This window comes from Gossypium hirsutum, chromosome A05 (assembly GCF_007990345.1).
Source record: "Gossypium hirsutum isolate 1008001.06 chromosome A05, Gossypium_hirsutum_v2.1, whole genome shotgun sequence".
Lineage (NCBI taxonomy): Eukaryota > Viridiplantae > Streptophyta > Magnoliopsida > Malvales > Malvaceae > Gossypium > Gossypium hirsutum.
Genome location: NC_053428.1, coordinates 94377873 through 94386784, shown reverse-complemented (window position 1 = coordinate 94386784; position 8912 = coordinate 94377873).

Here is an 8912-nt window from a genome sequence, read left to right as displayed (position 1 = left end):
ATGTTAAATATCGTTTGAATAAATGGAAATTCGATGGATATGTGATTTCCTGAAATGAATGAGGTCCTGCATTTGTAGCTAACGGGATTTAGCTTGGACGGGTAATCCTATTGACCTCATTATAGAAAGGATTTTACCCGAATGTGTAATTCTAATATAAGTCCTCTTGAGTATATGTTATGCATTGGATTTAGCCCAGACGGGTAATCCAAATCAAGTTCCTTAGAGCATATGTCATAAAAAGGATTTAGCCTGGACTAGTAATCATGTCGTATACATGTGTGCCTCAAGAGTGTACTCTCCAATATAGTACCCTATGGGTACTATTGGACATGAATTGATGGTTCTTGATTCGTACACCTCAAGTGTACTACCTGTGTAACCATCAAAATATCAGATAAGTTCAATGGGTAAATATCTTGATATGAAAAGATACAAATAAGAAATGAGTTATTACACGTATCTGGTAGAAATAAAAGTAAATGATGATACATGACATATGATATATGAAAAAATGAGATGATGGTATTTGTTCATGGACTTTATTTGATAAATATATGTTCATTCTTGATTATAGACTTGTACACGTACTAATCGCGACCTTGATATTCTGAGTAATACGAGTACAATTCTGATATGAAATGATCTGAACTCGAAAAGAACTATTATGAAATTATACCTGAAATAATAATGGGATGAATTATGCATGTTGAATGAATACATGTTGTGGAAAGCATCTGTGCTTGGAAACTTGATTGTTGTTGAGCCCATATATGTTTTGATGTTAATATGGAATATATGACTAACAAGGGTAATGAGAATGTGTGTAGGGCTTGATATCAAACTGATTGATTATGCCTTACATAGTTACCTCAAAATAGAATGAATGGGAAGTTAAGTATCACGTTCACTACAAGAAAACAGACTTTTAGTAGCTTTTGGACAAAAAATGCCGCAAAAGTTAAATATTAGTGGCGCTTTAAAGAAAACGCCACTAAAGGTCAGAGATATAATGGCGCTTTAAAAAAAAGCCGTAAAAGATCACTATTAGCGGCGCTTATGTAACAAACACCGTAAATAATCAAGCATTAGCAGCGTTTTCTGAAAAACACCACAAAAGTGTTGAGAGAAATAACGCCATATGTTAATGAGCTATAGAGGCATTAGTGGCGTTTTACTTAAAATGCTACAATATATCAGAATTAGCGGCGCTTCTTTAAAAATGCCGCAAAAGTCTTGAGAGAAACGACGTAGCTATAATATATCAGAATTAGCGACGTAGCTATAGAGGCATTAGTGGCGTTTTACAAAAAACGCCGCAATATATAAGAATTATCAGCTCTTCTATAAAAAATCTACAAAAGTGACTATAGAGGCATTAGTGGCGTTTTATGTAAAACGCCGTAATATATCAGAATTAGTGGCGTTTGTTTCAAAGCGCCGTAAAATTGTTGAAGAAAACGGCGGCATCTTTTGTTGAGCTATACAGAGGCATTAGTGGCGTTTTATGTAAAATGCCGCAATATGTCAGAATTAGCGGCGTTTGTTGTAAAACACCACAAAATGTTAATAATTAGCATTTAGAGTTATAAATTTTAGGTTTAATGTCTACGGTTAATTTAGTGTAACTCCCCAAATATATGGGGTCTGTAATTTTGCCTGTTTTGGCATATAGTCCATGTTTGCTTGAATGGTTAGTTGATATAAGTGTGTTTGGGGGTGTCTGAGTAGCTCTGGGTTCAAGTTTCAGCTTTTGCAGCATTTTTGTTTTTGCTCTTAAAAGAACCTGAATTCTGGCACTTAGGCTTTATAAATATTCATGGTTGATTGGTGACACAGAAGGCCTTGTGGCTTAGTGGTAAGTATCGTGTTGTGCATTCATATGGGCATGGGTTCGAGTCCCAGGTAACGCAACGGGGGCTTTATTTTATGTTTTGGTGGCGCAAGAGGTGGAGTTTGACTTAAACTTTGCAGAAGTGGTTAGAGACTTGGTAAAAGGGGATTTGGTTTGAATTTGAATGGGAGGTTGGTGAGATTGTGGAGGGATAGGGGGAGAGAATTGGGGAGAAAATCAAGGGATGTGGTGTTGGTTGGAGGTTGTGGCCGAATGGAGCACTAAGGTTCCCTTGGTTTCAGTTTGGGGAAGGTTGGGACGTTTTTGTATGGTGTGGAAGTGGCTGAATTCTCCTATACTCAATTTTGGTAGTCTACTATCTCGAGATTCTTTAATTTGCATATTTTCTTTCTTCTTCTATTCTCTCGGTTGTTATCTTTTTGTGTTAGTCAAGCGAGCATTCTCTCTTTCGATCTTATTCTGGTTGGTGAAGAACAACTTCCCTTATTGTCCTGCGTTAGCCGATTCTCTCATCTCCCTCAATTCTTTTCTCATACTCCTTTACCATTAGTCAACTTGATCTTCTCCCTCTCATCATTTTCTCTTTTCGGTTTTCTTTAGCCGGATCACTCTTAATCTCTTCTCTGTTCTTGTTCTTTTTCTTCTTCTTCTTCTTCTTCTTCTTCTTCTTCTCTTGTTTTCCCTCATTGGCCGATTATTGCGCCTTTTGTTTCTGTGCACTCGCTTCTTTTGAGCATCAAGTTCCGACAAGCATCCATTGTGCCAGCATCTTTTTTGCCTATCGTTTTGTCTTGGGGTAAGTGTTCTTTCTTGTGCCTATTATTCTTTTGTTTCCTTGTCAAGTGGAATGTTCGGTTAGGGATGCTAATTCTCTACTCCTTTTGCATGTTTGGGATCTGTAGATTCTAACTCTCAAAAAGATAAAGGAAAGCCTTCAGTGCTCAAAGGTGTACAAATTCCTTTTTGGCATTCGATCTAATCACTGGGGTAAGAAGACTAAGTTGTCAGTTACGGTTGGATATCAAATCTTTCTAACTCTAGTTTGAGATTTATTTGGACTATAGGTATCAAGCTTTAGAATTTATACTTATTGCTAATAAAATCTGCTGTTAATGCAGTAGATCGGTAGGAGTTGTTCGATATTTTCAATCGGTGGTCTAAGGGTTGTATATCGCATTTCTTGAGACAAAGTTGGATAGTTGAGAAACTTGGGCGGTTTCGTTTACAGGTGTGTAACCGCACCCTTGTCAGTATCGATCAAAAGCCAAAACTACAGAATGAGAGGTTCCTCGAGTATGCTAATGCTCTTGGGTAAACCTAGCCATACACTATAGGTGACGACCGAAGGGGTCACAATGACAAACTCATGGGCTTGCACCACATTTGGGCCTCGTAGGGCCGAGATGAGCCGTGTGGGCCGATGGGCTTGCGGGCCTACACGGACAAATTTCTGTGGTAGCTGCCAGACTGTGCTTTGGGTTGTGAAATCGTATTTTCGCGACCGAAAAGGGACTAGATAGGCCACACGAGCGTGTAGACCAACTTGGGTCGAGGAATGGGCCTTGGGCCCACTGGCACTGTTTTGGCCATATGGATTATTTAAGTTATTTCTAATGACCAAAGACCCTCCAAGAGGTCATTAATAGTATCGAGACCCTATAATGGTTAAATGGCTGAAATACCCCTGAAGGTAAAAATTTACGATTTTACCCCTGGCTGGCGAAATGATTATTATGTCCTAGCAATAGGTTAACTGATGAGTGTTAATATTATGAAACTGGTTGTGATTATAGCGTGCTGCATACATTTAATAATTATGATATGACATACTGCATGAGGATGGGTATATGATTTGGAGGGAGTACTGTACTGGTGACTATGTCACGATGATTATTACTGGTGGTTTACCACGCATACTGTTACTGGCAGCTATGCTGCGTATTATTATTACTGGCAGCTTTGCTGCGATATTGGTGTGCTGGTTGGGTGGGTCGACTGATATCCCCACAGGTGTGTTGGTTGGTACGGGTGGTGTGCTGGCTGGTATGGGATGGGTTGCATTACGCATTTATACTGATATTGTATTGGGCTGATGCCCACAACGCTACTGTACAGGGCTAAGGCCAGACTGTACTGCGTTTTGGGTTTTAATTTATGTAATAAGGCCGTTGGTGGGTTTTAAGTTTTAATTTGGATTGAGGTTTCTTATATTAAACTGCTAGTCTAGGAAAATGCGAGTTTTCAAAATAGCATGATTTTTTAAGGAACACGAGGTTCCAACAACAAAGTTTTCAAAATGCTTCCGCGGTTTTAACTAAAGTAACATACCAAAGGCAATCGTAATGGTACATGTTTTGACGTGAATTTTAATTAAACAATAATAAATGGGTTTAGATTCAGTAACGGATTTTTACTGGAAAGATCAACTTTGAAAAATGATTTAATGTGACACACCAGTTTCGGCCATAAGGTCTATGCTGGGTTTAGGGTGTTACATTTAATGGTATCAGAGCCAGGTTGCAAAACTCGGCTGTGGATTGGGTTTCAAAATTTTGGTAAATAATAAGGTTGTTTTCAAATTCTGTAAGGTGTTTGAAATATAGTTCAGGAAAGTGTGGCACACCGAGTCTCCGGCACCAAAATTGTAAGTTCTCTGCTAGTATCTATTGTTGTAAGTGTGATGTTGGAAAACTGTTATAGTTGGTAGCATTAAATCTTTGGTTTGAGCAAATTGAGACTGTAGAAGACCGATATTGGTAGCAAAATTTCGATCTGTGAGAATAAAACTCTGAATATTGTTTATCATAAAATATGTTCTAATAATAAACTGGAATTATGAACTGATGGCATAAAACTTTAAAATCCAGATAAAGCGCGTATCGATATGAGCTTTAGAGGTACTCGTGGAAGGGGTACGCGAGGCCGTGGTAGAGGCCGAGGGAGTGCTAGGGCTGGGTCTTCAGCTTCGGGTCACATGCCTGCTAGGGAGACACCAGCTTCACCGGTAACTAAGACCGGGTCTCATATCAAGAAATTAGAGATGATGCCCTATCTCAGGCAATGCTGCGGGTTCTCAAAAAAGTTGCTAGAGTGAGTACAGGGTCAGTGGCCCAGTGGTCAATTTCTAAGCGACTCCAATCCAATGGGGCGGAGATCTTTAGGGGTGTTTCTAGAGTAGCCCCGAATGTGGCAAAATATTGGTTAGAGGCTACGGAGAGGATTATGGATGATCTTGACTGTACTGTGGAACAGAAACTGAAAGAGGCAGTGTCGTTACTATGAAACGAGGCTTATCAATGGTGGCTCACTGTGAGGGAAGGTACGCAAGCTAATCATCTGACATGGGATTTCTTCAAAGCATCCTTCCAAGGGAAGTATGTGGGTACAAGTTATGTGGACGCCCGAAAGAAGGAATTTCTGAACTTGACCCAAGGGAATAGGACTGTGGCGGCTTATGAGGCGGAGTTTTTGCGGTTGAGTCGTTATGCTCGTGCACACTGTGTGTGGTTCGAAGATGGACTTCGCAATGAATTGAGAATTCTGATAGCTCTACAGAGGGAGGGAGACTTTACTGCCCTTGTCGAGAAAGTGAAGATTGCTGAAGACGTGAAGCGCTCTGAGTGCCAGAACCGAGAGAAAGATAGGGGCAGAGTTAAGATGGAATTTGGATTATCAAGTTCTGGAGGTAGGCCTTTTAAGAGGACCAAGTTGGATGGGCCAGTTCGAGCTAGAGGTCCTGTTGCTGCTATAAGACCACAACCCTATGCTGATTGTGGAAGATCTCATTTGGGTGAGTGTTGGAAAAATATTGGAGTGTGTTTCAGATGTGGATCCATAGAGCATCAAGTTAGGAATTGTCCTCAGAGGCCTACTCAGATGCAAGTCACAGTACAGGATCATGTTCAACCTAGGAGGGGTGGTCAGCCTTTGGGAGGTTGTGGACAGGCTAGAGGTGAAAATGGGTTTGGACGAGGACGTGGCGCACTGGGCAGGGGCATAGGTAATACTAAGGCGGCACAACCAGTATTGGTTTATGCTGCTCGTCGCTGAAAGGATGGTGACGCCCCTGACGTCAAAACTGGTACGTTCCTGATTTATAACTTGCCTTATGTTGCCTTAATTGATATTGGATCCACGTATTCGTATGTTGCGTGCACTGTGTCTGGAATGTTGGGTATTCAATCTAAAAGCACTGCTAGTGAAATGACGGTGTTGAGTCAGCTAGGACAATCGGTCAGAGTGGATAAGTTGTTCAAGGGTGTGCCCTTAGAAGTTCAAGGGGACGTATTTAATGCAAATTTGATGGAACTACCATTCGGGGAATTTGATATTATTTTAGGCATGGATTGGCTAGTGAAGCATCGTACGAAGTTGGATTGTGCTGCTAAGCGGTTGATGTAGAGGACTTTAGAGGATGAGGACGTGGTTGTAATAGAGGAGCGAATGGATTATTTGTGTAATGTAATATTAGTGTTAAGGGCCGAGAAGCTGGTCCGCAAGGGTTGTGAGGCTTTCCTCGTGTATGTTAGCAATTCTGAGACTAAAAGTCTTACTTTGGAAATGTTAGAACTGTTAAGGAGTTTATAGATGTTTTTCCAAAAGAGCTGTCGAGCTTGCCTCCAGACCGAGAGGTCGAATTAGGAATTAAGCTTCTACCAGGGACAGCTCCAGTGTCCATCGCCCCATATAGAACGAAACCAAAGAAGCTAATGGAGTTAAAGGCTCAAATTCAACAGCTGTTAGACCTAGGGTTCGTTCGACCAGGTGTGTCTCCGTGGGGAGCACCAATTTTGTTTGTGAAGAAGGAGGATGGGTCCATGCGTATGTGCATCGACTATCGTCAACTGAATAAGCTGACCATCAAGAACAAGAACCCTTTGCCGAGGATTGATGATCTATTTGATCAGTTACGGGGAGCTGCTATGTTATCCAAAATAGATCTTCGATCTGGGTATCATCAGCTAAAGGTTAAGGAAGCTGATGTGTATAAAATAGCATTTAGGACTCGTTATGGTCATTACAAGTTTCTAGTGATGCCATTTGGGTCAACGAATGCACCAGCTGCTTTTATGGACATGATGAACCGAGTATTTCAACCTTATCTGGATCGGTTTGTAGTAGTGTTCATAGATGATATTTTAGTGTATTCAAAAATCGAGGAGGAGCATGATGAACATTTGCGGATTGCTCTTCAAATTCTGAGACAGAAGCAGCTGTACGCAAAATTCAGTAAGTGCGGGTTGTAGTTTCAAGAGGTGACATTTCTGGGTCACATGGTGTCTACCGAGGGGATTAGGGTCGACCCTTGAAAAATTAAAGCCGTGTTAGGATGGAAACCACGAAGGAGAGTATCTGAGATTCAAAGTTTTTTGGGTTTAGCGGGGTATTAGAGACGTTTTGTGGAAGGATTTTCAGTAATAGCCGCACCGTTGACTAAATTATTGCGGAAATGGGTGATGTTTGTTTCGTCCAATAAACAACAAGAGAGTTTTAGGAAATTGAAGAAAGATCTGACTGAGGCCCCTATTTTGATTCAGCCAGAGGCTGGAAAGAAATTTACTATTTATAGTGATGCGTCGCACATTAGATTAGGTTGTGTGTTAATGCAGGAAGGAAGGGTGGTTGCTTATGCATCGCGACAGCTTAAACCTCATGAGTCAAACTATCCCACTCATGATCTGGAATTGGCGGCGGTGGTGTTTGCGCTAAAAATTTGGAGGCATTATTTATATGGGGAAAGAACGATTATTTATACGGACCATAAAAGCCTCAAATACCTCCTTACTCAGAAGGAGTTGAATCTTAGGCAACGAAGATGGATTGAGTTGCTTAAGGATTATGATTGTTCAATTGAGTATCATTTAGGCAAAACTAATGTGGTAGCTGACGCGCTGAGCCGTAGAGTTGTCTCTGATTTAAGAGCAATGTTTGCTTGTCTTAGCCTGTGCGATGATGGTAGCGTGTTAGCTGAATTGCAAGTAAAACCAACTTGGACTGATCAAATTAAGGAGAAATAGTTATTGGATGAGTCACTAGTTCCTCGTTTTCAGCAAGTGGAAAAGGGTGAAACTTCAGAATTTGTACTGAGTAGGGAATGAGTGTTTCCGAGAAAGAATGTGTATACCAAATGATTTTGAGTTGAGGCAGCCTATTCTGCGGGAGGCGCGTGGTAGCCCTTATGCCATGCATCCTGGTGGGAATAAGCTGTACCGAGATCTTCATGAGATGTATTGGTGGCCTGGGTTGAAACGCGAAGTTACCGATTATGTGAGTAAGTGCTTGACGTGCCAGCAGGTTAAGGCTGAGCACTAATTACCTTCTAGGTTACTACAACAAGTTAAGATTCCACTTTAGAAGTGGGAGAGGGTAACTATGGATTTTGTGAGTGGTTTACCTTTGATGCCTTCTAAGAAGGATTCAGTTTGGGTGATTGTAGACCGACTGACTAAGTCAGCTCATTTTATACCGGTCTGTACTGACTATTCATTACAGAAGTTGGCCAAGTTATATGTGGCTGAGATTGTAAGACTGCATGGGGTACCAGTGTCTATCATATCGGACAGAGATCCTAGGTTCACATCTCAGTTTTGGAAAAGGTTACACGAAGCTTTGGGTACACGACTAGATTTCAGTACTACGTTTCATGTGCAGACTGATTGTGACAGCCCTAAAGTGACCCTAGTCGGAAAGTGGTTTCGGGACCACTAAACCGAGTCACAAAAATAATTAAATGTTATATTCTATGTTTATTTCATGTGAAAGTGCATGTGTGAAAATTTCATGCTTTGATTTTGCCAATTGTGAGTGAAATTATGAAAAATGACTCATGTGAAAATTTTTGCAAATGCTATGGGCTAATTTATAGTGGCCAAATAACTTATAGTATGAAATAGGTGGATTTGCATGTCAAATTTCCCACCTTAAAACCTAGTGGCCGGCCATGATGGGCATAATAAGCATTTGTGCAATTTTTTATTTATATTGAAATTATGGCATAAGTATGGCACAAATAAAATATGTTATTTTGTGTCATAAAATGTTAGTAATAAAATAAATA